Below are 9,370 nucleotides of genomic sequence, written 5' to 3' on the forward strand. Positions count from 1 at the left end.
GAATAGGGACTACTGGGCACGACTTGTTTATGGCAGTCAGTAAAGGATGGTGAAATAGACGCGTGATTGATTTTAAAGGCACTACAACTTTCCTTCGCTTTAAACATTGCATTTGGCTAAAGAAAATCAGCTTCTTTCCCAAGCTTTTAAAAAAGGATATAAAGATGTTGCCTGGCTTACATACCACAAAAAGAAAAAAAAAAAAGCAGCACACAAACAGCACACATACGCCACTAAGTCACAATTATCTATTTATTCTGGGATTAGACACAGGGCTGCACCAAGAACAGATTAAAATGCTCTGACTTCATTAGTTTAATTAGGGAGTTTCAAATTAGATTTTTGCAGCTAAATTCTTTGGCCATGCAGAGTGAGCAGCTGTTGCTCAGACACTGGCCTCAAAGGTAGAGCTCCCAGTGCCACAGTCTGCAGAGCGCCTGCGCCTCCCAGGCTGGCCCCAGTGGACTACCGTCCGGGAAGCCCATGGGGCCACATCCTGCAGTCCCAGCTTGCAGGACCTACAGAACCACTTCAAACATTATTTCTAAAAGAGACCCCATTGACCTCTCTGATTATTAGTCAGACATGTGTTAAGCTCTGCAGCAGGACTGCCTAGAGCATATGCAGTGCCCAGCGAAAAATAAAAATGCAGGACTCCTTGTTCAAAAAGTATTAAGAATTTCAAAACTCACCAGCAGAGCATTAGCCCAGCATGGGCCTGGTGCAACCAATGCCACGTGCCACAAAGCCTCCCTGCTTTGCAGTCTAAATCACGCACACCATCTGAGCTGGGGTTCTTTCTCCCCAACCCTCTCTCCTCTCAGGTTCTACCACACTCCTCTACACAGGAAGCATGCCGAGTTTGACAGTCACCGTGTTCTGTACACAATGCATAAATGGTGGATTATTTGTCAGGTGAGGGCCTCTGTATTTGTATATCATGATACAATCCCTAAAAGCTGCTATTCATGAAAGGAAATGTACTATTCCTGACCAAAGAATACCAAAATGTCCTTGAGCCTAAGATTCAAATATTGTTGAATATCTTTGAGATCCTCAGCCATGAAGACATGAATACTATTTATAGAGACCTGAAAGACTCACAATGCAAAACTATGGTCTGATTTTTTTTAAAAAAGAATCTGAAAATGAACGAGCTCATGGACCTAATTGTACAACAGAGATTTTGTGAAAGATCTTTCTCAGCAACAGTATTCTGTTACTTGGGCATCATAATGTCCAATAAAGTAGAGAGAGGTACCCAGAGAAGCATGCTGGAGGTCATTTGGAAGATCAGCAAGCCAGCTCTGATGTCAGGGTGGCACCAAGTTCCAAACAAATTAAAGGTCTACAGAGCAGAGCTATCAACCAAGCTCTGATCACTCCCCTGCGTAATCTTCTCCTTCTCCCCTCAGCTGTGGGTATTCTCTAAGATGAGCCCTTTACACCCTTTCCTTCCCTCCTCTAGTTCTTCATTATTTTTTCTCGGCAATTTCATACACTCCCATTGCTTTGACTGCTCTCTCTAAAAAGAAGGCTCAGAAAACCAGTCTGGTTTTCCCCAGTGTTAGCTATGTGTCTCCACGTGCCCACTGGCCACCTCGACCCTCCTGTGCCAGATGCACCTGAAATTCAACTGGAGAGAAATGAACAGCAACTCCCAACTCCCCTAGTCATTACATATCAGCATCCTTTAGCTCTCTTCTCTCCTCTGTTCACCCTTCACGTTCAGCCAGGTGATTACAATGTGGCTCAATGCCCACAGTGTTTTTAGAATCTACTCTTTCTTCCTGTCTGGAGGCAGATGGGCGACGGAGCTCCATGTTCGCGTCCTGATTTGCCCCCTTTAATCTGCCTGCCTACACACAGTCATAAACTCCCTCCTGCCCCAAAACTTCAATATTTCCCTCTGCCCACAGAATAAACACTTTAATTTTGCATTTATAGCCTTCCTTAAACTAATCTTAATCTGCCTTCAAGCTTTCCCTCCCAATAACTACACCTTTGTGAGTGCCCTCCAGCCTGAATCAGCACTCACACCTTTTGAGGACACTGCACACTTCCCTATTCCCAGCCATTCCTGTCCTGCCCACAGACCTCTGCTGCGTTAGGAAGACCTCCTTTCCACATTTGCTCACCCACACCAGGGAAGCATCCCTGGCTACCACTGTCAGGGGTCATCGTCCTCATTTGGAGGGTCTGAATCCCACTGAATTGTGCCTTTCAAATGGCACTTGTTCTACCTGATCATAGGCAAAACTTCTGTCCTAGATTCTGTAAGCTACTTGAGGATAGGGCTTGTGTCTTATTTTGCTTTCCTGAGCTCAGTAAATAGCTTTGAATATTAGTGACTAGATGCAGACATGGTTATCACAGTTGTCACATCCAGCTATATAAGTGGCTCTGTCAACATCATGTTTAATGTCGTCACTGACAATGAGGTCTGAGAACGTGGTCTGTTAAGACACGTCACCACCTCTTGCTCTCTCTGTTGCTACCACTTTAGCCCAAACCACCAGGAACCCTCCTAACTGCCCCCACCCATGCCACCTTATCCCTACATCATTTTCACAGGTGCAAGAAGAAATTGTCAGCATACAGGCCAGATGCTGTGGCTCACCCCTGTAATCCCAGCACCTTGGGAGGCTGAGGGTGGGCTGATCACCTGAGGTCAGGAATTTGAGACCAGCCTGGCCAAGGTGACAAAACCCTGTCTCTATTAAAAATACAAAAATTAATTGGGTGTGGTGGTGGGCGCCTGTGATCCCAACTACTGGGGAGGCTGAGGCAGGAGAATCACTTGAACTGGGGAAGTGGAGGTTGCAGTGAGCCGAGATTGCACCATTGCACTCCAGCCTGGGAGACAGAATGAGACCCAGTCAGAAAGGAAGGAAGGAAGGAAGGAAGGAAGGAAGGAAGGAAGGAAGGCAGGAAGGAAGAAAGAAAGGAAAGAGAGAGGGAGAGAGGGAGGGAGGGAAGAAAGGAAGGAAGGAAGGAAGGAAGGATGGATGGATGGAGGGAAGGAGGAAATTACCTCCATAGAGAGAACTGATCTCTTATAGTGATTTTAAAAAATGAAAGAATAGTGTCTGCATGGACCACCTACAGGAAACTTCTTGCACATTAGTAACGGGAAGTTATTCTGGTACTTCATGCTGTTGGAGGGAGGAAGGGAAGAAAGGAGCTGATACAAGTACAACCCACCTCCAAACTCCCTGTCTGTTCTCAGAGGAGCTGTGAATAGCTGTTGTGCTTCTGAGACATCCGAAAGATGTGTGCGTGACTCCAAGGCTTGTCTATGAAATTTCAGCGATATCGCTTCAGATGGAAACATTAGGAGCCCCTCCCCGTCCTCTTGAATTCAAGTCTGTCAGCTGCAGAAAGGCTGCAGTGGGGTGATGGTTTCAGATTGATTAGTCAGAAGCTAAATGTTTAACAGAGGTGGCAAGAGGGGCGCTTTCTCTGGGTAGCCCGCTGAGTTTTGCCAGTTTGCCCAAAGGGGACCCATCTATATTGGAAAATGCCATTATCAGCGCAGGTACTCGCTGAAAGTGAGTGGGGGACCTGTAGGGTGCCCAAAACCCGCAGGTGTGCCCCCCACACACGCTCACTCACAGGCCACAGGGCCTTCATCCACCCTCCTGGTGTCTTCTATGCCCTTCTAGAAATCCTGCCGGTGTGTCACGGAGGCAGACTGTCAACAGGAGGAGGATAACTCAGAATACTGAGGTCTGCCTTTTACAAATGTTTGAAACTTCCAGCTTCCACTTCGAGGCGATGGTTACCAGCGCAGGGTAAGGAGGGCAGGAGCGCCCATCAGCAAGCTCACCACCAGCGGCTGAAGATGAAAGGAGACCACAGCTGCCCTTTCCACACTGGCTGCTCCCCGCTTTTTGATTTTTTAAAAATGTTCTGAATAGTAAAATGTCCATTTTCCCAGGTACCCGGGCTCCAAATACGCACCGTCTTTGGGTAATCTCTGAAAACTTGGTAAAGACAGCAAATTTGTCTAGAAGAATACAAATCACCCAGCATCCTATTCCAGAGCTAGCCGCTTTTACTGTTGATTAAATTTCCCTTGATGCATATTGTCTTACATGGTTGACACTACCCTGGGTATAGCTTCAAGATTGTGTCTTGCTTTTTCCTTGCTCAGAAGGGAATGGGGAGATATGTTATCATAAGCATTTTCCCATGTCATGAAAAAATTCTTCATATAATAATGCGAGGGGAAATGTATATTATTAGCAACTGATACGTGAATTCCTTTTAGGGAAAACTTGCCTTTTTAAAGAAAAAAGCTCTGAGGAGGAGCGTGGGGAATCATTTGTCAGTTGCTCCAGAGGGTAGAGGAAGGAAGTAAGAGCGAGTGAGAGATGGAGCCGAACTGTGCAATCCCAACCCCGTCCAGGAGCTGCACAACGACAGTCAATCACGCAAATCATGAAAGGCTTGAGGGAAATAGGAGCTGAATTAAGGCAGCCCTGGGCAGGGCATACCCAGAAAAAAAGCACTTGAAAAGAAGCTCTTGGTAATCTACAAAGTTAATGGGAAACATTTGCATTTTCATAAATTGTGGAAGGGAGAATCAGGGCATGTTAATCAGACATCTGAGAGACCCCTCGGGTCCCTCAGCTGGCATTAGGTGAATGTTCACAAAGTCTTGGTGGTTGCTCCGCGTTCCATTAAACACCAGTGTCCTTTAACTAACGCTTTGAACAAGTTTGTGTTCAGATTATCTACTTGGTCTTTGAAATCACAAGGTTACATGGCACAAGCGTTTTAAATTAATACCTGGACATCCTGAGAATGTCTATGAATCTCTAGATCTACAGGCAAAGATGTGAGAGGCATTTTTCTGCATCCTCGCCAGCACCCACCTGGTATTTAGAGTCTACTCCATATGCCACTGCCTCCATGAAGCCTTTTGTGATCTGACCACGTGTAAATAATCTGTCTTATAAACCCTGTAATGTCCCATGTTCCCTGCACCCAGGCAGTGATTCTATTTTGTTTCATATTACGACTATTAGCATGTGTACCTTCTCCTTGAGCTATGATGTAAGCAGCTTGAAGATAGACTCTTGTGGCTTTCTTTTGCTTGCTGTAAAATAAATAGTGAAGGAGAGCAGAAGCCCATGTTTCTTGAAAAGAGTGGGCAGCCCCTGCTGCTCTGATTTCATGTCTCCTGACCCAGATGCAAAAAGGATCAGGTTCTAAGATCCTGCTGTTATAACTGATTCGGTGCCTGCAACTCTGAGGTTATCTCTGGAGAACTCTGGAGAACAGAAAGCTGCAAATGGGTGAACAGTGTTGAGGCAGAACAGGCATGAGGTGGGGCGAGATTCCTGCATGGAGTGTTAAAGAAATTATTTGAGAAGGGAAGTGGCGATTGCCAGGAGTCATCAGGGCCTCAGTAAGAGCATTTGGGCCAGATGCAGTGGCTCACACCTGTAATCCCAACACTTTGCGAGGCTGAGGCGGGAGGATGACTTGAGCCCAGGAATTTGAGGCCAGCCTGGGCAATGTAGCAAGAGACCCTGTATGTACAAAAACACAAATTTAAAAAGTTAGCTGGGCATGGTATTGCATGCCTATAGTCCCTGATGCTCAGGAGTTGGAGGCTGCAGTGAACTATGATCTTGCACTCTGGCCTGGGTGACAGAGTGGGACCCTGTCTCTAAAACAAAACAAGACAAATTCAGACTGACCTAATTTCTTTTGCTGCCAAGATCATGGGTGAGCACAGTGCTGGTGATGGTTCTTTTGATGCTCCTGAGTCAAGCAGTAAAAATGTGGGCTGGATGCATAGACAAGTTGCTGGATCCAGAATCGTCTGAACAATTCTGCCTTATCAGTTTATGCAGGTTGCAGATCGTGTATTTTAAAATGGAGAGAGGTTTTCCATGGTGTTCCTCAGAGCTATCTTCTTGTAGATGAACAGGCCAGCAGTTTTATCAATGGCTTGGAAGAAGCTGTGGAAGGAGGAGGTAAGTCATGAGTCAAATGTAGGTTTGACTGAAAGCTGAGTGGACTGTGAATGCAGTGGCAGATGAAATCAATGAATGAGAGTGCTAGGTCAAATTTCATAAAATATGATTTAACTTTGATATTTCAAAACAACTGCACAATTACAGGGTGTGGGGGCATCAGAGTTTCAAGTAATAGAATTTCTATGTGCTGGTCAAGAATTCCTGTTGATTCTTTCTCCATATTTAAAGACAGGAGATGATGGGCCTCCTGTTCTCACCAGGCCACGCATATCTTGGAGTATGACATTTAGTTCTAGGACACATCAGAGGATAGGGACAGTACCATTCCATACTTTATAAGAAACAAAGAAAGAAGCAGCTTGAAGAGCAGGAGACTCAGAGATGCCTAAGAGCTAGTTTTAAACACCTAGAGAGATGTCATCTGGAGTGTGCATGAATTCATTTTCTAGAGGGGCAGAACGGCGTTGTGGTTCCTGGTTGCTGGAGTTTCTACACATGGATGCAACAATACATGCCATCTTACATGCTCCTTTTTTTCTCCAGTAAAGAGGCAGAACTTAATTGCCCTCTGCTCAAATCTACACTGGTTCTGTGACTTCTTTTGACCGATAGAATATGTGAATGTAATGTGTATAATTTCTGAGGATGAGTCTGAACAGATATGCAGCACTCACCTTTACTGATTAAAATGCTTGCTTTTGGGGTCCAGCTGTCATGAAAAGAAGCTCAAGCTAGTTCTTTGGTGTGAGCCACGTGGAACCTCTCAGCTGTCCTTGTGTGACGGACACCATGCTGGACATCCCAGTCCTAGTGGCCATCACACTGCAATCCATGAAAGACCTCAGTTGATGCCATGTGAAGCAGAAGATTCACCCAGCTTAACCCTGCCAAAACATCTGACCCACAGAATTGTGAGAAAATAAAATAATCATCATTTTAAGCCATTAAGTTTTGGAGCAGTATGTTACTCAGCAATAGATAATCAAAACAGTGATTAAGAAAATATATTATGAGGCTGGGTGCAGTGGCTCACACCTATAATCCCAGCACTTTGGGAGGCCAAGGCAGGGGGATCACTTGAGGCTAGGAGTTCAAGACCAGCCTGACCAATATGATGAAACCCCATCTCTACAAAAAATATAAAAATTAGCCAGGTGTGGTGGCATGCACCTGTAATTCTAGCTCCTCAGGAGGCTGAGGCAGGAGAATTGGTTGAACCTGGGAGGCGGAGGTTGCAGTGATCCGAGATCACACCACTGTACTCCAGCCTGGGCAACGGAGTGAGACACCTTCTCAAAAAGAAGAATAAGAAGAGAAAGAAGAAGAGGAGGAGGAGGAGGAGGAAGAAGAAGAAGAAGATATACCAATGGAGCCAGAATGCTTTGCCACTCACTAGTTACTGATCTTGAGCATATCATTTTATTTATTTATTTATTTGTTTGTTTGTTTGTTTGTTTGTTTGTTTATTTATTTATTTATTTATTTTGAGATGGAGTTTCGCTGTTGTTGCCCAGGCTGGAGTGCAATGGTGCGATCTTGGCTCACTGCAACCTCCGTCTCCTGGGTTCAAGCAATTCTCCTGCCTCAGCCTCCCGAGTAGCTGGGACTACAGCCGTGCACCACCATGCCCAGCTAACTTTTGTATTTTCAGTAGAGACCATGTTTCACCATGTTGACCAGGATGGTCTTGAACTCTTGACCTCATGATCCACCTGTCTCAGCCTCCCAAAGTGCTGGGATTATAGGCGTGAGCCACCGCGTCTGACCTGTATATAATTTAATTTCTTTGTGCCAGTTTCTTGGTCTGTAAAATGGGGAGACCCCACTTCATATGATGACTCTGGGGATTACATAACTGAATGCATGAAAACCACCTGGAACTGTACGTAGCCCACAAAAGTTGCTCAATACAGGAGTATAAGGGACAGAAGCTGTGAAGATTTAAAAAAAAAAACAGCTCTAAAAAAAATCTCTAGTGGGATTGTTGGGACATGGAGTAAGCTGCCTCTGGATGAGTGAGGTGCTTTCCCTGGAAGCATTCCAATCATGAATGGCTGGCTGCTTATATAATTTTGGGACTGAAGACCCTGCCAACCTTGAGAGTCTATGTTTCCGCGGTGCTAGGGATGAAGTAGGCATTCAACATGCTCAATATGCTTTTCTCAAATTGACACAAGTTAGATACATAAGGAAGAAATACTTGCCCAGCTAAATCATGACAATTTCAAGACTGCCCAACATATTTTGTTTGGCATAATGTTTTCTCATCAACCATTAATGTTCCTGAACACATCCTTTATCCGTAAGATAAAGGGCTTGAAGCAGAACTAAGTGGCTTATTAATTATTGAATGGACTGCTTATAGCACCTTCCTGCCTGTGAATTCAAGGCTGGAACATGAGGCAAACTCACTCAGCCTCCCTGCCTAGAGAGGGACTGTCCCGACCTCTCCAGTGCGGGGGCACAAGGGCCCAAAGACACAGATCTCACTTCACTCTTCTGCAGCTTCTGAGAACGCATAAAAGGAAACAGCCCCAGTGGAGCCCTTGAAATGCAGAGGTTCAAGAAAGGAGGAGGTACCGACTTCTTCAATGTTATCAAAGGAAAAGGGAGGTCTGAAATGGAAATCTTTCCGTCTGTGACAGTCTCATAAAGTAGTCCCAGACTGTTCCCAAGGGCCCTGGGAGATAACAACCCTAAAATCACTTGTAATTCAGATGAATATTCCTTACCAGGTCAGTCTAGGGCAGAGCTCCAGGTAGGGACAGAGACTCAGAAGAGCAGTGCTTCTGGGCCAGATGGGGTGCGGCCCCTGCGTGCTTCCTGTGCTATTCAGTTTCTTCACACAGGGACATCAAAGACAGTGATCTTCAGACTCTAAATGAGGGCAGACTGACCCAAGAAACAGGGACAGGTGGTCACTTTGCTGCTCACTCTGAAACCCCACATGGGGTATTTTAATAGTGTTCTCCATCTGTCCAACCTCAGGGGTTAATCCCTTCCTAATCTGAGCTGTAATAATTGGGTAATCAGACAAGACACTCCAAAAAGCCCAGGCCATAGTTTTGCTGTTCTTTTTGGCTAGACTTGTCTTTTATTAGAGTGAAGTATAGCTGACCTAGAAATTTCCGGTTTCAGCTTCAGTCTCCACTAAACAAAAGCAGACACTGCCAAGATGTACACATGTTTAGAAAACACAGCCTTCCTTCTTGGGGAGAGTTTCAGTCACTGCTCACTGAACATACAGGAAGGAGAGATGCTATGCACAGATCACATGATCCCACTTTTTGCTACAAACTTTAAAAAGAAGGAAAGAAAAAGCCCCCAAAGGCCCATAGTTAGCCTGGGCTAATGAGCTCACTGGTGTGAGTCCAGGA

At 45.3% G+C, this 9,370-nt stretch overlaps 1 long non-coding RNA gene across 1 annotated transcript; it reads right to left on the reverse strand.

Annotated features, from left to right (window-relative positions):
* Positions 1-217: 217 nt before the first annotated feature.
* Positions 218-8,925, reverse strand: LOC104650671 (uncharacterized). Its single transcript, XR_744267.2, has 3 exons — positions 8,726-8,925; positions 3,205-3,385; positions 218-1,625 (listed from the first exon to the last, which is right to left on the reverse strand). It is a non-coding gene; the product is annotated as an uncharacterized LOC104650671 (long non-coding RNA).
* Between the last annotated feature and the right edge of the window lie 445 nt (positions 8,926-9,370).

Source organism: Saimiri boliviensis, chromosome 16, assembly GCF_048565385.1.
Source record: "Saimiri boliviensis isolate mSaiBol1 chromosome 16, mSaiBol1.pri, whole genome shotgun sequence".
Classification (NCBI taxonomy): Eukaryota; Metazoa; Chordata; class Mammalia; order Primates; family Cebidae; genus Saimiri; species Saimiri boliviensis.